Genomic DNA, 18,000 nt, shown 5'->3' with positions numbered 1-18,000 from the left:
TAGCATGGCTGATGAGGGGTGATTCCCCGAAACCAGTCGCAGGAAGCTTCTTTTTGGTCCAGGGACGACCTTGCCTGTCAGTTTAGGCTGGACTGTTCCCATGAGGAGTAGTGTCAAGACTGATGTGCTTATGGCTAGGTCCAAACTGGGGTGGCATAGTGAGCAAAAGAAAGATGGATTTAACCCAGATCTCTTGACTGTGGGTGAGTAGTTGAAAAACGTCAGCACTCGGTCCATCATCGTGCGTTGCTTTGTAAAAGTGGTATTTTCAGACACATAATTAAGCATCTCACTTCTCCATAAGTTAGTATTTTAAATTAAGATACCAGAGACACCAAACATGAACCAGTTATATCTTCCCATTTAGAAATTACACTTATAATGTGTAAAACTAGGCCTTGCAGTAGTGAAACATGAATTCAAGAGTTTTTCCCCTTCCAGGACAAGTAAAACTTACAAAAAGTACATGTCCTTCTTTTTAAATATTTGCACCCTGTCCCCTGGGCTGTCCAGGGCCTACCCTAAGGTGACTTATATGAACTAAAAGAATGTTTGGGCCTGGCAAAAGGTTTATTTTTCCAGGTCAAAATGGCACACACTGCAGACCTGAGAAATGTTTAAAGGGCTACTAGAGTGGGGGGCTCAATCAGTGATCCAGGCCCACTAGTAGCATTTAATTTACAGGCCTGGGGCACATGTAGTGCACTTTAATAGGGACTTATAAGTAAAATAAATATGTCAAGTCGGTATGAGCCAATATTACCATGTTTAGAAGAAAAGGCACTGGTTAACAGTGGTAAAGTGCTCAGAGTTCTAAGGCTAGCAAAACCAAGGTCAGAAAAAAGGGAGGAGGAAAGCAAGTAATTGGGGGGGATGAAGACCACTCTAAGGCTTATAGGTCTAACACAATTCTTGATATTTTTCGCATAGGAATGCACACTGTACAGATGGTGTATTATAGTATAGTAATTAAATGCACCTACTCATTACTCCAAACCACCCCTTTACCCAGTGTTGGGAAAAAAAAGGTTTGACAACAATAACCATCTCTAAAATTACTATTATTTTCCTAATTTCCCTGGGGACCAGAAAGGCAGCTGATGTTGAGAACATGTTATAAATCCTCCTGCTAGTTAGAGGCAGTGCCTAGTGTTGTTTGGCCGGAGCCAACACGCGTGTTTGGCAGCACTGGTTTAAGTGAGCAGTTTAGCATCAACTGAAAGGTCTTGGTGCTTCCCCTATATTTAGGACAGCACACAAACCCAATGAAGTAAGAACATGGGCAGAAGATGTGGTTTGGAGTTTAGAGGCAAACAACGTTTTGAAAATTTGAGCTGAAGGAGATCATTGAGTGACCAGAAGCTCGATGGGCATGTGTGTCCGTCCATTGCTTCTACTTCTTGTCTTCTTCAGAGGAAGGGGTCTCGAGCCGGTTTGCAATCTCAAGGCGTGGACGCAGGATGCATATTACCAGGAAGGAGACAGGTTCTTAGGGGGAGTGTTCGTTGTTCATTCCGAGTACTCGTCTCCTGAGCTTACATTCACCGAAGAGCCAACACCCATATCATGTGAAGGGTGAGAAAAGTCTATTACAATATTACAGAAGTTAGAATGAAGATATCTTGCGTGGAGCAAGAACAGTAAATTTGACAGTCTGTACAGAACTGCCACAACTAATATCCTGGGACTGGTAACACCAGTTTATTACAGTATGTATAGAAATATCACAGCTGATGTCATGTGAGAGGTAAGAACAGTTTATTACAGTATGTATAGAAATATCACAGCTGATGTCATGTGAGAGGTAAGAACAGTTTATTACAGTATGTATAGAAATATCACAGCTGATGTCATGTCAGAGGTAAGAACAGTTTATTACAGTATGTATAGAAATATCACAGCTGATGTCATGTGAGAGGTAAGAACAGTTTATTACAGTATGTATAGAAATATCACAGCTGATGTCATGTCAGAGGTAAGAACAGTTTATTACAGTATGTATAGAAATATCACAGCTGATGTCATGTGAGAGGTAAGAACAGTTTATTACAGTATGTATAGAAATATCACAGCTGATGTCATGTCAGAGGTAAGACCAGTTTATTACAGTATGTATAGAAATATCACAGCTGATGTCATGTCAGAGGTAAGACCAGTTTATTACAGTATGTATAGAAATATCACAGCTGACGGCATGTCAGAGGTAAGACCAGTTTATTACAGTATGTATAGAAATATCACAGCTGATGTCATGTCAGAGGTAAGACCAGTTTATTACAGTATGTATAGAAATATCACAGCTGACGGCATGTCAGAGGTAAGACCAGTTTATTACAGTATGTATAGAAATATCACAGCTGATGTCATGTGAGAGGTAAGAACAGTTTATGACAGCGCACAGAGTGATGTCACAGCTCACATTCAGTGACGGGTAGGAACAGTCTGTATAGAGCTCATATCCTGTGATGGGTAGGAGCAATTTACCATAGTCTATGTAGAACTGCCGCAGCTGATATCCTGTGAGGGGTGAGAACCGTTTATTACAGTGGGTATAAAAGTATCATTGCTGATGTCCTAGCAGAATTACGACATTTTTATTACAGCATGCATAAACGTTCCTGTGAGTGAAGAATGATGTTTTACAGTCTGTAGAAAAGTGACGAGTTCCTTCATAAGGTCTCGAAACTCTAAGGTGACTTAAAATATCCTTATAATGTACGGCAGCGGGTATGCTATTCCTTACAGTACAGGGTATACCATTATCCTTCTCACTTACAAGCTTTCATTCATTGGCCCAGTTTTATGATTCGTTGATGAGGGCAACGCAGCACCAGCGTTTCTGTGCTGCCCTGCGTCAAAGGGAGAGCGGGACAGTGTGCCATCACCTACTATGAAATGGCGCCTTTCTTCCCGTCCCATCCCTGGCACACTTTTCGAAGCTACGCGTTCACACACACTCTTTTGCCATAGTGCATGGGTATGTACGTTTTCTGAAGCATAGGTTCTGTACTAGGAGAGGTCATTTTCAGTATGAACGCTATGCAAGAAGGCTTCTGACACTTTATATGTGTGGTGTACCAAGCAGCACACATGCAGAAGCGAAACAATTAGGAGCAATGAAGACATTTCTCCTCTTTACACCTGCCTCGAGGAGTAATTTATCACAAATCCCTGTGTACCAATGTTTGTAGATAGGGATTGGTGTCAAAACCCATGGTTGTTTGCATTGGAATCCACATGCACCACCCATGGAAAGCCCCTTTGAGGTAAAGGAACAGACAGCGATGCATAGCACACCTTTGCATTGCTTCGGGATATTATCCTGATTTGAATGAGAGAGTACACAGCACCTTAGCCCTTTGCACCAGATTTCCATCATTTCCATGATCCTCTCTAGGGTGAGTTTCTCGTTTTTTCTATAAGCAGCTCTTATCAGTGCCTGGCACACACGTGTTCATTTGCTTTCTTTCCGCTCTCTAGGGAGAGTTCTTCTTTTCTTTCCCACCGTTTCTAATTGTTCAAATACTCCAATGTGCTGCTAGTGTTTGTAAATATGTTGTGCACAAATGTCTCTTTTTTGCTTTTAAATTCTCTGGCTCCACTTGTGCTCATCCTCACTAATTTTATGTTTGGTAACATACTTTTCACACGATTTCCCTGTCCTTTTGTAACTTGTTTTTTTAATGTATTTGTTTTTTCCAATTTGGTTGTCATTTCCATGTTGTTCTCACTTCAGTTTTCTTCCTTTCTATTTCATGTATTAATTTCGTACACTAAATGTAATTTTATATCACTTTCAGCCCTGATGAAATTCTCCATGAGAGAACGAAACGCGTTGACTTAGTTCAATGTTTCTTTATCGTAAGAAAATTAGGAATTGTAAAATAAAGACTTTTTTAAAATCCACTATCATTCTCTGGACTTCATTATTTGGCGCACGCCCACCCTTTGCTATGTTGCCATACATTTCTCCAATTCTTTTTAGAAAAAGAGAGCATTAGAAGGAAAATCCAGTTCCCATGTTCCTTGTTTAAAGTTTAATAAGTGACTGTATTGCGCTGCCTCACCTGCCTTTTACCTTGACTACCGGCTCTGACAGCAGACATGGTGACATCAGAACTCCACTGTAATACATAATGTGTAAGAACCACAGCTGGTATTCTGTGAGTCATTCAAGTTTATTACAGTATGTGCAGAAGTGTCAGAGCTGATATTCTGTGAGGGATAGCAATTTTATTACAGTACCTACAGAAGTGTCACAGTTGAGTATCTGTGAGGGATAGAAAGTTTATTACAGTACGTATAGAAATGTCACCACTGATTTTTCGTGTGGGATAGCAGCAGTTTATTACAATACGTATAGAAATGTCGATGCTGATATTCTGTGTGGGATAGCAACAATTTATTAAACTATTAACAGAAGAGTCACAGCTGATATTCTGTGAGGGATGTCAGCAGTGTATTACAGTATCTATTAAAGTGTCACATCTGATATTCTGTGTGGGATAGCAACAGTTTATTACAGTATTTGCAGAAGTGTCACAGCTGATATTCTGTGTGGGAGGACAACAGTTTATTACAGTATGTACGTATGTGTCGCACCTACTATCCTGTGAAGGCAAATAACAGGCTATCACAGCTTTACAGGTTGCAGGGCTGCACCATGACTTATCCTGATGGGGACTGAAGATATTATTATATTAACAAGTTTTTAAAGGGCAGTAAATACAACTGTCTTTATTGTCAAATGCTGTAATTATTAGTTGTTACCTGTGCCCTATATGATGGTACTCAGAATCTGAACCTCAGAAGGGAGGAGCCTTTCCACGAGTCATGAGCATTACTCAGATGTCAGCAGCAAACTCTTAACTCACTGAGCCCTCCTGGCAGCTTTACCTATGTCACTGTCAGGGATGATTATAGAGGATAGGGTAGGAGGAACAATTGCCATCTGTCAGCTAACCTGATGACCTTAGACCCCACAGACCTGGGTTTTAATCCTGGTGTTCCACTTATCTAAATATTGAGGGTCTTCTTTATGGCTTTTTGGCATAGGGCAGCACAGCAAAGCAGCTTGTTGCACTGCCCTACAGCAAAGGGAAAGGGCAGAAATGCACTGTATTTAAGCAGTAGGGTGCATTCCTGCCCTTTCTGCCTGCACCTCTCGCTAGGTCTTCTTTATGATATATTGGTTCCAGAGACTGAGACAGACTCTCTTGGAGTCCTTCTTATGTCATATTGGGCGCAGAGACTGAGACAGTCTCTTTCTAAGTCTTTCTTAAGTTACATTGAGCGTAGAGACTGGTTCAGCCTCTCGCTGAGTCTTTCTTATGTAACAGTGGGTGCAGAGACTGAGACAGCCTCTCTTGGAGTCTTTCTTATGTGATATTGGGCGCAGACTCTGAGACAGCATCTTTCTAAGTCTTTATTAATCTACATTGAGTGTAGAGACTGGTTCAGCCTCTCGCGGAGTTTTTCTCATGTAACAGTGGGTGCCCAGACTGAGACAGCCTCTCTCGGAGTCTTTCTTATGTGATATTGGGTGCAGAGACTGAGACAGCCTCTTTCTAAGTCTTCATTAAGTTACATTGAGTGTAGAGATTGGTTCAGCCTCTCTCGGTGTCTTTCTTATGTGATATTGGATGCAGAGACTGAGAAAGCCTCTCTCGGAGTCTTTCTTATGTGATGTCGGGTGGAGAGACTGAGACAGCCTCTCCCTGAGTCTTCTTTATGATATATTGGTTCCAGAGACTGATAGACCCTCTATTGGAGTCTTTTTTATGTGATATTGGGCGCAGAGACTTAGACAGCCTTTTTCTGAGTCTATCTTATGCTACATTGAGCGTAGAGACTGGTTCAGCCTCTCGCGGAGTCTTTCTTATGTAACAGTGGGTGCAGAGACTGAGACAGCCTCTCTCGGAGACTTTCTTATGTGATATTGGGCACAGACTCTGAGACAGCCTCTTTCTAAGACTTTATTAAGCTACATTGAGTGTAGAGACTGGTTCAGCCTCTCGCGGAGTCTTTCTCATGTAACAGTGGGTGCCCGGACTGAGACAGCCTCTCTCTGAGTCTTTCTTACGTGATATTAGGTGCAGAGACTGAGACATCCTCTTTCTAAGTCTTTATAAAGCTACATTGAGTGCAGAGACTGGTTCAGCCTCTCGCGGAGTCTTTCTTATGTAACAGTGGGTGCCCGGACTGAGATAGCCTCTCTCGGAGTCTTTCTTATGTGATATTAGGTGCAGAGACTGAGACAGCCTCTTTCTAAGTCTTTATTAAGTTACATTGAGTGTAGAGACTGGTTCAGCCTCTCTCGGAGTATTTCTTATGTGATATTGGATGCAGAGACTGAGAAAGCCTCTCTCGGAGTCTTTCTTATGTGATATCGGGTGGAGGGACTGGGGCAGCCTCTCCCTGAGTCTTCTTTATGATATATTGGTTCCAGAGACTGATAGACCCTCTATTGGAGTCTTTTTTATGTGATATTGGGCACAGAGACTTAGACAGCCTTTTTCTGAGTCTATCTTAAGCTACATTGAATGTAGAGACTGGATCAGCCTCTCACGGAGTCTTTCTTATGTTACATTAGGTGCAGAGACTGAGATAGCATCTCTTGGAGCCTTTCTTCTGCTATACTGGGCACGAAGACTAAGACAGCCCTCTATTTGAGTCTTTCTAATGAGATATTGGGCAGGAGACAGGGCATCCTCTCTCTGAGTCATTCTTATGTTATATACGGCGCAGAGACTGAGACAGCCTCTCTCTGATTTTTTCTTATGTTATATTGGCGCAGAGACTGAGACATGCTCTCTCTGAGTCTTCCTTACGTTACATTAGGCACAGAGACTGAGGCAGCCTTTCTCTGAGTCTTTCTTATGTTATGTTGGGCACAGAGACTGAGACAGGCTCTCTATCTGAGTCATTCTTATGGTATAATAAGCGCAGAGACTGAGATAGCCTCTCTATTAGTCTTTCTTATGTTATATTGGTGCAGAGACTGAGACAGCCTAAGTTGCATTGATGAATAGACAGAGACAGCCTCTCTCTGAGTCTTTCTTATGTTATATTGGGCGCAGAGACTAAGAGAGACTCTCTCAGAGACTTTCTTATGTTACATTGGGTGCAGAGACTGAGGCAGCCATCACTCTGAGTCTTTCTTATGTTATATTGGCGCAGAGACTGAGACAGGCTCTCTATCGGAGTCATTCTTATGTTATATACGGCGCAGAGACTGAGACAGCCTCTCTCTGATTCTTTCTTATGTTATATTGGCGCAGAGACTGAGACATGCTCTCTGGGAGTATTATTTATGATATGCTAGCTGCAGAGACTTACACAGCCTGTCTCTGAGTCATTCGTATGTTATATTGGGTGCAGAGACTGAGACAGCCTCTCTCTGAGTCTTCATTACATTACATTAGGCGCAGAGACTGAAGCAGCCTCTCTCGGAATCTTTCTTATGTTATGGTGGGCGCAGAGACTGAGACAGGCTCTCTATCTGAGTCATTCTTATGTTATATACGGCGCAGAGACTGAGACAGCCTCTCTGGGAGTATTATTTATGATATGCTAGCCGCAGAGACTTACACAGCCTGTCTCTGAGTCATTCTTATGTGATATTGGGTGCAGAGACTGAGACAGCCTCTCTCTGAGTCTTCCTTACGTTACATTAGGTGCAGAGACTGAAGCAGCCTCTCTCGGAGTCTTTCTTATGTTATGTTGGGCACAGAGACTGAGGCAGGCTCTCTATCTGAGTCATTCTTATGTTATATACGGCGCAGAGACTGAGACAGCCTCTCTGGGAGTATTATTTATGATATGCTAGCCGCAGAGACTTACACAGCCTGTCTCTGAGTCATTCTTATGTGATATTGGGTGCAGAGACTGAGACAGCCTCTCTCTGAGTCTTCCTTACGTTACATTAGGTGCAGAGACTGAAGCAGCCTCTCTCGGAGTCTTTCTTATGTTATGTTGGGCACAGAGACTGAGGCAGGCTCTCTCTCAGAGTCATTCATATGGTATAATAAGCGCAGAGACTGAGACAACCTCTCTATTAGTCTTTCTTATGTTATATTGGTGCAGAGACTGAGACAGCCTAAGTTGCATTGATGAATAGACAGAGACAGCCTCTCTCTGAGTCTTTCTTATGTTCCATTGGGCACAGAGAGTGATATGCACTCTCTCTGAGTCTTTCTTATGTTCAATTGAATGCAAAGACAAAGGCAGCCTCTCTCTGAGTCTTTCTTATGTTATGTTTGGCACAGAGACTGAGGCAGGCTCTCTCTCAGAGTCATTCATACAGTATAAGAAGCGCAGAGACTGAGACAGCCTCTTGCGGAGTCTTTCTCATGTTCCATTGGGCACAGAGAGTGATATGCACTCTCTCTGAGTCTTTCTTATGTTCAATTGAATGCAAAGACGAAGGGAGCCTCTCGCTGAGTCTTTCTTATGTTACATTGGGCGCACAGACTGAGGCAGGCTCTCTCTCTGTGTCATTCTTATGGTATAATAAGCGCAGAGACTGAGGCAGCCTCTCACAGAGCCTTTCTTATGTTATATTGGGCTCAGAGACTGAGACAGCCTAAGTTGCATTGATGAATAGACAGAGACAGTCTCTCTCTGAGTCTTTCTTATGTTCAATTGAATGCAAAGGCTGCCTCTCGCTAGGTCTTTCTTATGTTATGTTGGGCACAGAGACTGAGAGAGGCTCTCTATCTGAGTCATTCTTATGTTATATTGCGTGCAGAGACTTAGACAGCCTCTCTAGGAGTCTTTCTTATGTTACATTGGACGCAGAGACTGAGACAGCCTCTCTCTGAGTCTTTCTTATGTTATATTGGTTCAGTGACTGAAACAGCCTAAGTTGCATTGATGAATAGACAGAGACAGCCTCTCTAGGAGTCTTTCTTATGTTCAATTGAATGAAAAGACAAAGGCAGCCTCTCTCAGAGTCTTTCTTATGTTACATTGGGTGCAAAGACAAAGGCAGCCTCTCTCTGAGTCTTTCTTATGTTACATTGAGCACAGACACAGAGACAGCCTCTCTCTGCGTCTTTCTTAAGTTATATTGAGCACAGAGACTGAGACAGCCTCTCTCTGAGTCTTTCTTAAGTTATATTGAGCACAGAGACTGAGACAGCCTCTCTCTGAGTCTTTCTTATATTATATTGAGCACATAGACTGAGACAGCCTAAGTTGCATTGATGAATAGACAGATACAGCCTCTCTCGGAGTCTTTCCTATGTTATATTGGGTGCAGAGACTAAGAGAGCCTCTCTCTGAGTCTTCCTTAAGCTACATTGAGCACAGAGACAGAGACAACCTCTCTCTGAGTCTTTCTTAAGTTATATTGAGCACAGAGACTGAGACAGCCTCTCTCTGAGTCTTCCTTAAGCTACATTGAGCACAGAGACAGAGACAGCCTCTCTCTGAGTCTTTCTTAAGTTACATTGAGCACAGAGACAGAGACAGCCTCTCTCTGAGTCTTTCTTAAGTTATATTGAGCACATAGACTGAGACAGCCTAAGTTGCATTGATGAATAGACAGACAGCCTCTCTCGGAGTCTTTTTTATGTTATATTGCACGCAGAGACTAAGAGAGCCTCTCTCTGAGTCTTTGTTATGTTACATTGAGCACAGAGAAAGCCTCTCTCTGAGTCTTTCTTATATTTTATTGAGCACATAGACTGAGACAGCCTAAGTTGCATTGATGAATAGACAGAGACAGCCTCTCTCGGAGTCTTTCTTATGTTATATTGGGTGCAGAGACTAAGACAGCCTCTTTCTTAGTCTTTCTTATGTTATGTTGGGCACAGAGAGTGATATGCACTCTCTCTGAGTCTTTCTTATGTTATATTGGGTGCAGAGACTGAGACAGCCTCTCTAGGAGTCTTTCCTATGTTATGTTGGGCACAGAGACTGAGGCAGGCTCTCTATCTGAGTCATTCTTATGTTATATTGTGTGCAGAGACTGAGACAGCCTCTCTAGGAGTCTTTCTTATGTTACATTGGGCGCAGAGACTGAGAGAGCCTCTCTCACTCTTATGTTACATTGGGCGCAGAGACTGAGACAGCCTCTCTCTGAGTCTTTCTTATGTTATATTGGTGCAGAGAGTGAAACAGCCTAAGTTGCATTGGTGAATAGACAGAGACAGCCTCTCTAGGAGTCTTTCTTATGTTCAATTGAATGAAAAGACAAAGGCAGCCTCTCTCAGAGTCGTTCTTATGTTACATTGAGCACAGAGACTGAGACAGCCTCTCTCTGAGTTTTTCTTATATTATATGGAGCACATAGACTGAGACAGCCTGAGTTGCATTGATGAAAATACAGAGACAGCCTCTCTTGGAGTCTTTCTTATGTTATATTGGGTGCAGAGACTAAGAGAGCCTCTCTCTGAGTCTTCCTTGTGTGATATTGGGCGCAGAGACTGAGACAGCCTCTCTCTGAGTCTTTCTTATGTTCCATTGGGCACAGAGAGTGATATGCACTCTCTCTGAGTCTTTCTTTTGTTATGTTGGGCACAGAGACTGAGACAGGCTCTCTATCTGAGTCATTCTTATGTTATATTGGGTGCAGAGACTGAGACAGCCTCTCTCTGAGTCATTCTTATGTTATAATAAGCACAGAGACTGAGACAGCCTCTCTAGGAGTCTTTCCTATGTTATGTTGGGCACAGAGACTGAGACAGGCTCTCTATCTGAGTCAGGTTCAGCGACTAAAGTAGCCTCTCTCTGAGTCATTCTTATGTTATAATAAGCACAGAGACTGACACAGCCTTTCTAGGAGTCTTTGCTATGTTAGATTAGGTTCAGCGACTGAAGTAGCCTCTCTCTGAGTCTTTCCTATATGATATTGGGTGCAGAGAATGAGGCAGTCCTCTCTTTGAGTCTTTCATATGTTATACTGGGCACAGAAACTGAGACAGCCTCTCTCAGAGCCTTTCCTATTTGTTATTGGTGGCAGAGACTGAGAAAGCCCTTTATTTTAGTCTTTCTAATGTGGTATTGGGCCCAGAGACCAAGGCGGCCTCTCTCAGAGTCTTTCTTTTGTTACAGTGGGTGCAGAGATTCAGATAGCCTCTCTCGAAATATTACGTATGTTATATTGGTCGCAGAGAATGAGACTGCCTCTCTCTGATTCTTTCTTATGTTATGTTCGGCGCAGAGATTGATGCAGCCTCTCTCTCTGGGTCTTTCATATGTTATATTCGTGTTCAGACTGAGACAGCCTCTCTCAGACTCTTTCTCATGGTATATTGGGTGCAGAGACAGCCTCTCTCTGAGTCTTTCCTATGTTATATTGGTTGTGCTCTTGCCACTGCAGCGCATGGAGTGTGGACTCTCTTGACCGGATCGCTGTTAAACTACTTGGCCCAGAAGACCTTGGGGGCAGTGTCACCATCACCAGCCCCTCCCTCCCTCCTGTGGCGGACTTTAAAAGAACTCGCGCCTCCCGCTTCGCGGGACGCGCAGCGCATGGAGTGTGGACTCTCTTGACCGGATCGCTGTTAAACTACTTGGCCCAGAAGACCTTGGGGGCAGTGTCACCATCACCAGCCCCTCCCTCCCTCCTGCGGCGGACTTTAAAAGAACTCGCGCCTCCCACTTCGCGGGACGCGCAGCGCATGGAGTGTGGACTCTCTTGACCGGATCGCTGTTAAACTTCTTGGCCCAGAAGACCTTGGGGGCAGTGTCACCATCACCAGCCCCTCCCTCCCTCCTGCGGTGGACTTTAAAAGAACTCGCGCCTCCCGCTTCGCGGGACGCGCAGCGCATAGAGTGTGGACTCTCTTGACCGGATCGCTGTTAAACTACTTGGCCCAGAAGACCTTGGGGGCAGTGTCACCATCACCAGCCCCTCCCTCCCTCCTGCGGTGGACTTTAAAAGAACTCGCTCCTCCCGCTTCGCGGGACGCGCAGCGCATGGAGTGTGGACTCTCTTGACCGGATCACTGTTAAACTACTTGGCCCAGAAGACCTTGGGGGCAGTGTCACCATAACCAGCCCCTCCCTCCCTCCTGCGGCAGACTTTAAAAGAACTCGCGCCTCCCGCTTCGCGGGACGCGCAGCGCATGGAGTGTGGACTCTCTTGACCGGATCGCAGTTAAACTACTTGGCCCAGAAGACCTTGGGGGCAGTGTCACCATCACCAGCCCCTCCCTCCCTCCTGCGGCGGACTTTAAAAGAACTCGCGCCTCCCGCTTCGCGGGACGCGCAGCGCATGGAGTGTGGACTCTCTTGACCGGATCGCTGTTAAACTACTTGGCCCAGAAGACCTTGGGGGCAGTGTCACCATCACCAGCCCCTCCCTCCCTCCTGCGGCGGACTTTAAAAGAACTCGGGCAAAGGGCGGGCTGTCTACGGCCATCCGCGGCCGACCGAGGCTGGGCTGGGCTACCCTCCTTGTTGCTGGCCGTATAGCTGTTACAATTTGACCCGGAGTAAGGTGACCGACACTTATATTGCTTCCCTTAGGTATATGGGGGGCTGTTTTTTTCTTGTATTCTTTAGTCACACCTGCCATATCTGGTTTACCGCACGCTAGTACTTGTTTATATCTACCGTTTGTTTGTGTATATATTGACTGTGTCTCACCCCACTCAACAAACCATCATGGCCACACACTCTACTAAACCAAGGCACTCTTTGGTGGGAGGCTCAGTTAGGGGGACATTAGATCATTTTATCACTAGGGCCGCTAACGTCCTAGAACAAGAGATCGCCATGACGGAGCGCCGTCTATCATTGGACCCTATCTATCAGAAGCGTTCGTCCCTGGGCCACATCCAACAGGTCCCCTCACCTTCAACTAGGAACACTGACTCTGATCCCATGGACGACGCTGGCCCCTCCGTGCAGTCCCGCGACACAATGGATATATCGGCCACTCCAAGGGTTATTAACATATGTTCCCCTAACTCACAATCACTAATGGACACTTCCTTTGAGGATCCAACCTCATGCCACACCGTCAAGGCATCTAAGAGAAAAGCTGCCAAAAACAGACTCCCCTCTCCTAAACCCGCAGCAAAAAAATCTACCGCCCCAATCAAAAAAAGGAGAAAAGAATCCTACGCGAGCAAGGCCCTCAAAAGCCCTGATCCAGCCCCCTATATCACCCTTTTCCAACTTACTGGCTGATATAGAGCACTTGGTAAAATCCTTACTTTCACCTCTGGTGGAGAGAGTTAAGTATATTGCATTACAGTTAACATCTCTAGAAGCCTCATACGCATCACTTACCGCATTAAACCATGAAATGAACACCTATCTATCTAAAAATCTTACCTTGGCTACCTTGCCCCCTCCACCCACTCAAATAACTACTCAGCCTAGCGCATTGAACCACATGGAGAACACATCTGTTCCCATGTCTATAGTAGAGAAAAAATCTACCGCCAAAGGGGCTCTAAGTTAAGTTCAATTCTCCTACTCTGCAGAGCCCTCGGGTAATAACCCAATCGGCAGCCCCCCCTGGATAACAAACTGGAAAAAAGCTCTCATATTGACTTGCCCCCCGAATCAGCTCCCTATGTAGTGACACTTACCGGCGTCCCAGAGCTTGCCCCGGGAAAAACGGAGAGACATCAGGATCTTAAAAACAAAGTAGTACACTGGTTAAGCCAAAACAGGCCACTCCCCCCCGAAATTAATGGCGAGATATTGCACGTGAGAAGACTGAAATGGTTGGGCCCCAGACCTAAGGACATCCAGGGTGACATTATCATAATCAACTTTAGGGACCGAAGGGTGTTACCCCACATAGTGGACTGGTACATCCCGAGCAGGGGCACGGGAATTTCAACGTGCGACCTGAGCTACTTTTACCCTCGTTCCCTCTTGTCAAACCCCACACTTTCACATCCACTATCGAAGCTCAACACCGAGGCCCATCATTTCACACTCCCCACTTCAAACAGATACGCCACTCTTTCTGGTTTGGATGAACAAGATTGACTTACCAACTCTGCACTATTGGCTGATAACCCCCCTAACATGAATACTCTGCTAATTACCCCAGAACTTGATAATCCTAAACACAAGAAAAATACACTGTTCATTGACAATTTCGGGTGGAAGCCAACCTATGGCTTTGCCCCCCATCCCCCAACTTTTGAGTTAATCAGCTCAACTGGATGCTCATCAACCAATTCTTCTTTGATTACTTACCCCATGAGGGATACTTCCCTCCTTCAAATTCCTCCGCAACCTCAAGAAATCATCGAGATTTCAACATATTCCACGACTGGTTACACCTGTATGGACGAACCCCTTTTGGGTGACAGTCTTTTGTCCTGGAATGTGGCAGGTCTCCTTGACAAACTGACCAACCCTGCATGGGTGCAAATTGTTTCCCGATATAGCATTATTTGCTTACAGGAAACCTGGACCATCACAGAGCTTCATCTCCTAGGGTATCAGACTCTTCATACCCCAGCTTCTCCCAGTCTCCACGGCAGAAGCAAGGGGGGACTTTCGATCTATATTTCTGTAGAGAGCCGATTAAAACCAGTCCACGTCACAGGGACCTCAAATTACCAGCTTATTAGCTTAACCGGTGGTTCTTTTAAGAACATCGTCCTGGTCAACTTTTACAACAACATTCCAAATTCTCACCTGGACCAGGTGCTCAATGGGCTAAAAACCGATTTAATTAAAATAGAGACCCAAAATAAATCCGACACGTTAATTATTTGGCTGGGTGATTTTAACTGTCCTTTGTGCCCACAGAGCATTAAAGGCATCTGTGGAATGGTAACTGATATTGACGACTCTTCCAGCCATTTTCGCCACACCAAATTAGGAGACCTTTTAAACGGTCTAACATCCCACTTTAACTTATCTTATGTTAATGAACTATGCCTCCCACCCAAGTGCTTTAAACCCACCTATAACGGGAGAGGCTGTCACACTACAATCGACTACATACTCATATCCACCAGGTACTCAGGGTCCATACTTAACTGGGAGACCCTTGATACAGCTATTACTGACCATTATCCAATCGGGGTGACTTTAAAACTAACTCCGCATGCTAAGGACAAGGTTAGGCAGAATCCCCCTTACTCCCCACCTTTACAGTTGGGAACCACTATGGGCCTTTATCTAAAATGGGACAAAGTAGTCCCCCTCACCTTTCTTAACTCTCTGGTCAAGAATACATATGACCATATTCAAATTTGTTTGTCACTCACTGAAAACCCGCAGGCAATAAGCCACTTTTTTTCCGTAATCTTGTCGGAAATTAAAACACTGCTTGCACGTACCCCAAGGAAATCTTCTCCATTTACTTACGGCTGGTTTGATAGGAATTGCTCTAAAGCTCTGCGACTGTTGAAAGTTGCCTTAAAATCTAATCCTAGAAACCGCCTGGAAGTCCAGCAAGCCAGACAAAATTATCGCTCTATCCGCCAGGCTAGGAAAAACCAGTTGAAGTCAGAGGCCTGGCAAGCTCTTGTGGAAGCCTCTAGTAAGAGGGATAATACCGCCTTCTGGAGGGCAGTTAATGCTCCCTTCCTCCGACCCTCCCAGTCCCCAAACTTGGATTCAGCCATAACTGCCGAAACCTGGGTTAAACACTTTAGTATTCTATATAACCCTCTTGACTCGGCTGACCGACTGAGCGAGCGGGAAAGTCATTCTAATTCCCTCCCAGAATTAAATAATTCTACCTTTTTTCCCTTGAACATCTTTTTTGATCATGCCGAAGTATTAATGGCACTAAAAGAAAGTCCCTCCGGGAAGGCCCCAGGTCCGGATTGCGTTCCAATAGATGTTTTTAAATCACAGCCAGATCTATGGGCCCCACTGCTTACCAATGTCCTGAACTCTCTGAATACTACAGGTTTTATTTCCACCTGGCCCGAGGCAATCGTAGTACCGATTTTTAAAAAAGGCGAAAGGGATAATCCCGCCAATTATCACCCAATTTCACTTTTAGACTCCCTCATGAAGGTAGCTAGGCGAATTATTTTAAACAGAATACATGATTGGATAAGCGATCAAGACATTATCTCTAACCTGCAATATGGCTTCAGACAAGGCAAGGGTACTATTGAGCAAGGCCTGAATCTGACTCTCATCATAGCCAAATACACCCAGGCTAAAAAGGGAAATCTCTTCATAACCTTCGTAGACCTCAGCTCCGCTTTTGATTGTGTTGATCATGAGCTGTTATGGGAATCTCTTGCAGAGATAGGCTTAGATCCCCCTATTCTTTTATTTATTAAAGAGTTGTACAGGGACGCATCGGCCCGCGTTAGATACGGTAGGAGTGGAGAATGCTCTGATAGGTTCCTCATTAGACGAGGTGTCAGACAGGGTTGCATATTAGCCCCCCTACTTTTCACCCTCTACATTAACTCTGTTGGTCACCATCTAAACAGAACCTTCAATGACTACCCTACTATAAATGGCAAACCCATACCTATCCTGCTCTACGCGGATGATGCTGCAATTATGTCCCAGACCCGCTTGGGGCTACAAAGGGCAGTCAACGAATTTACTGACTTTATGTCAAACAGAGGCCTAAATGTTAACACCTCTAAAACCTTAACCATGTCTTGTGGCCTAGGGATTGGGAAAAAACCATGCTCCATCTTTTTGAATGGCAAAAAATTGGACAGTATTGATAGATTCCCTTATTTGGGTATTATTTTTAATAAGAGGGGCACTTGGCGAGCCGCGGCTCAAGCCAGGGGCTTAGCACTGTCTAAAGCTATAGGCGCATTGACCAACTTCTCCAAAAAACTTGGGGGTCGCCCGATAAGTCCTCTACTTCAGATCTACCGGGTGAAGTGCATTTCAGCCGGCACTTATGGTTCCGGGATCTGGGGGATCGAGCCCGCTGACCAAATTCAACGCCTCGAGAACGCTTTTTTACGTTATCTCCTGGCTGCTCCACCCAGTACTTCCACCTATATGGTGCACACTGAATTAGGTCTTACACACATTGCGGACACGATCAATTCCTCCCCCCTCATTTTATGGAATAAAGTTTGGACTAATGAAGAGACACCTTTTAACAGAGAAATCATTACAGACTGCCTTAAATTGAATGAGGTCAAGAACATTAAATGGCTGAACTATGTTAAGAAGCTGTCCTCTGACCTAGGGCACCCTGAATTTTTCACTGACCCTTCAACCTTAATTAATATAGCAAGAGTTACGCTAAAACGTCTCGTCCTAAACCATTTGTGCAGCCAACGATGGTCCTTAGAAAAACAAAAGAGCTCAATTGTTGAATATCAACAATCGACCATTACGAATGGAATACAGCAATACTTACTTTTAGAACCATCGCCTTTCATTCGCATGCTCCTGACCCGTTTCCGCACCGACACTTTCTTTAGATTGTTAACTTTTCCTAATCCAAATTGTTGGTCCAGCAACATGGAGAAATGCCCCTGTGACGGATTATCAACCCAATCTAATATTCACTGCATCTTATTTTGCAGATTTTATCAACTGCCAAGGGCTATTTTCTTAAAACCTCTGCTTATATCATGGGGATTACGCTCATGCAGAATGGCCTACTATAAATTAAAAATTTTGGAAACACCCTTAGCCTTGGCAGCCATTTCATCTTATCTCAATAAGACCTTGAGATTGAGGTTATCAATGCAGACTTAGCTGACATATGCCTTGATGCCCTGATTGTGTACCTGCACTTTTAAATTGTATTTTTACTCGTTTTTATTGGATCTTTTATATTTATGCGTATGTACTTTTATGATATTGTTTTTACATATCGAATAAAGTTCATTATCTATCTATCTATCTATATTGGTTGTGCTCTTGCCACTGCTCATCCCCCACTGCCCCAACCCCCTCCAGTGCCATTTTCCAATTTACTGCCTCCCAGCTATCCAGCCTGCGCAGCTGGTACACCTGAGGAAATATGAATTTTGTGATCAGTTATGTCCCCTATCGTAGACCCCAACGGCTCCATGTGCATGCTATAAGTACATGTATGTTCCCTCCTGCTCCAGTTCTGAA

This window comes from Triturus cristatus, chromosome 8, assembly GCF_964204655.1.
Source record: "Triturus cristatus chromosome 8, aTriCri1.1, whole genome shotgun sequence".
NCBI classification, from domain to species: Eukaryota; Metazoa; Chordata; class Amphibia; order Caudata; family Salamandridae; genus Triturus; species Triturus cristatus.
This window is presented reverse-complemented; position numbering follows the sequence as displayed.